The sequence below is a fragment of the Gavialis gangeticus genome, unplaced genomic scaffold (genome assembly GCF_001723915.1).
Source record: "Gavialis gangeticus isolate Ggan-Ray unplaced genomic scaffold, GavGan_comp1, whole genome shotgun sequence".
In the NCBI taxonomy this organism is placed as follows: Eukaryota; Metazoa; Chordata; order Crocodylia; family Gavialidae; genus Gavialis; species Gavialis gangeticus.
The window spans coordinates 81,053,263-81,055,624 of NW_017728993.1; the positions used below are offsets into that span (position 1 = coordinate 81,053,263).

Below are 2,362 nucleotides of genomic sequence, written 5' to 3' on the forward strand. Positions count from 1 at the left end.
TTTTTTTTTTTTTTTTTTTTTTTTTTTTTTGATTTTTTGGGGGGGGGGGGGAGTTTCTTCCAAAAATTTCCTGTGGTATCCCACGATCGCCTCTTAGCAAAACTGGCTAACTGCGGCCTTGACCTTACTACAGTCTGCTGGCTGGGAAATTGGCTCCGTGCTAGGACCCAGAGGGTGGTGGTTCACAGAAGTCAATTGTCGTGGTGCCCTGTGACAAGTGGGGTCCCCGAAGGCTCTGTCCTTGGGCCTGCGCTATTCAAGATCTTCGTTAATGATGTGGACATAGGTGTCAGAAGCAGACTGGCCAAGTTCTCCGACGACACCAAACTCTGGGGTAAAGCGTCCACACCTGAGGACAGGAGGGTGATCCAGGCTGACCTTGACAGGCTCAGGAAATGGGCGGATGAGAACCTGATGGTGTTTAACATTGAAAAATGCAAGTTTCTTCACCTTGGGAAGAAAAACCTGAAGCATGCTTATAGGCTTGGCAGTGCTATGCTGGATAGCACTATAGGTGAAAGGGACTTGGGGGTTATGATTGACCACAAGATGAGCATGAGCCTTCAATGTGATGCTGCGGCTAATAAAGCGACCAAAACGCTGGCTTGCATCCGTGGATGCTTCTCAAGCAAACCCCAAGACGTCGTTCTCCTGTTGTACTCAGCCTTGGTGAGGCCGCAGCTGGAGTACTGCATTCAGTTTTGGGCGCCACAATTCAGAAAAGATGTGGAAAAGCTTGAGAGAGTGCAGAGAAGAGCCACACGCATAATCAGGGGTCAGGAAAACAGACCTTATGATGAGAGGTTGAGAGCCATGGGACTCTTCAGACTGGAAAAGCGCAGGCTCAGGGGTGATCTGGTGGCTGCCTGTAAGTTTATCAGGGGTGCTCACCAGGACCTGAGGGAACGTCTGTTCACCAGAGTGCCTGAAGGGATGACAAGGTCGAATGGTCACAGACTCCTCCATGATCGCTTCAGGCTGGACATAAGGAAGAACTTCTTTACTGTCCGAGCCCCCCAGGTTTGGAATAGGCTGCCACCAGAGGTGGTTCAAGCACCCACTTTGAACTTCCTTCAAGAGACATTTGGATGTTTATCTTGCTGGGATCCTATGATCCCTGCTGACTTCCTGTCCCTGGGGTAGGGGGCTGGACTCAATCTTCTGAGGTGCCTTCCAGCCCTAATGTCTATGAAATCCTCCATAATGTCAGCAAAGATGAGTCAGAGCAGGTAGATTAGTAGGTTATTAGCTAGTTTTGAGGCTTAGATAATGAAATAAAGCACTTTTTGTGAAGAAGTTCTTACTGTTTTGGTCTCTTAATTTGATTTATGATCTGTGGATTGCCATGTATTGTCAGGGGGTAACTCTCTGTCTCATTTTAAAAGGACAATGAGAAGAAATTTGCATACAATATAAATAAAGTGTATGTGTATTTAAAGATTGTCGCACATACGACAGAATGTGAAATGCTTGCATAAATATTTAAACTTTAATGGAAGAACAGATTTTTGACTGGCATTAAATGTTTAGTTTCAGTATTAGCAATCAAAACAAGTATTTGAGAATCAGATGGTTAAACTCGCTTGTCTCTATTCCATCATCCAAATTATGGTTAGAGATCCAAGTACCTTATAATTGCTCTGTCAAAGGGCTTGTCTGGGTTGCAAGCCTTCTGCCAGTAGCTAGCAGTTGCCTCTGACTGCCACGTGTGCCATTTGTGTTGGCATGGTGCACAGCAGATGCTGGGAGGCATTTGTAGTTAAGGGGGTGCTGGTAATCAGCGTGAAGTGCAAGGGGTGCTTAAAGCAACTTTGGTTGTTGGCAACAGAAGCTTTCTGTCTCTCACTGGTCTGGGGTTACACTGCTGGCAAAACAGCCCAAGTAATGTTGGAGACCTGTCTTGGTTTGTTTAGACTGTGGCTGTGATGCACTACTGCTGAGGATGTTATCCCCCTGCTGGTCTCCAAACATGGAAATACAGCAGTGAGGCTGCTCTAGGCTTGTCCCCAGTGACTCCATTCAAATATGCTGGAAGCTGACTTCATACACACTTCAAGGGGACACCCTCAGCATCTTTGTAGGCCTACATTCAGGTTTGAAGCATGCCTGCAGGTGCCACTGTATGGAGATATTTCAGTAGCAGTGCCTTGCTGCTACGGTTAAGACATGCCCTTTGTCTCTGGAAGAGCCTAGAATTGGGAAGTTTAGGTCCCTCACCTCTGTGGCAGAAAGCCACCTTGGTTTCTCCCCAAAAATCTCTGCCCTGTGACACTGTGATTTAAATCTCTGTGCTGTGACCATTCAATTAGGATGGGCCCAGCACACAGGGGACCACACCCTCAGCCTGTCTCTTTAGGGAACT

The 2,362-nt window shown here is 46.9% G+C and overlaps 1 protein-coding gene across 3 annotated transcripts in view; it reads left to right on the forward strand.

Moving 5' to 3' along the window:
• CLCC1 (chloride channel CLIC like 1) overlaps positions 1 to 2,362 on the forward strand; it is a 28,816-nt gene that overhangs the window by 10,133 nt on the left and 16,321 nt on the right. The window lies entirely within an intron of this gene.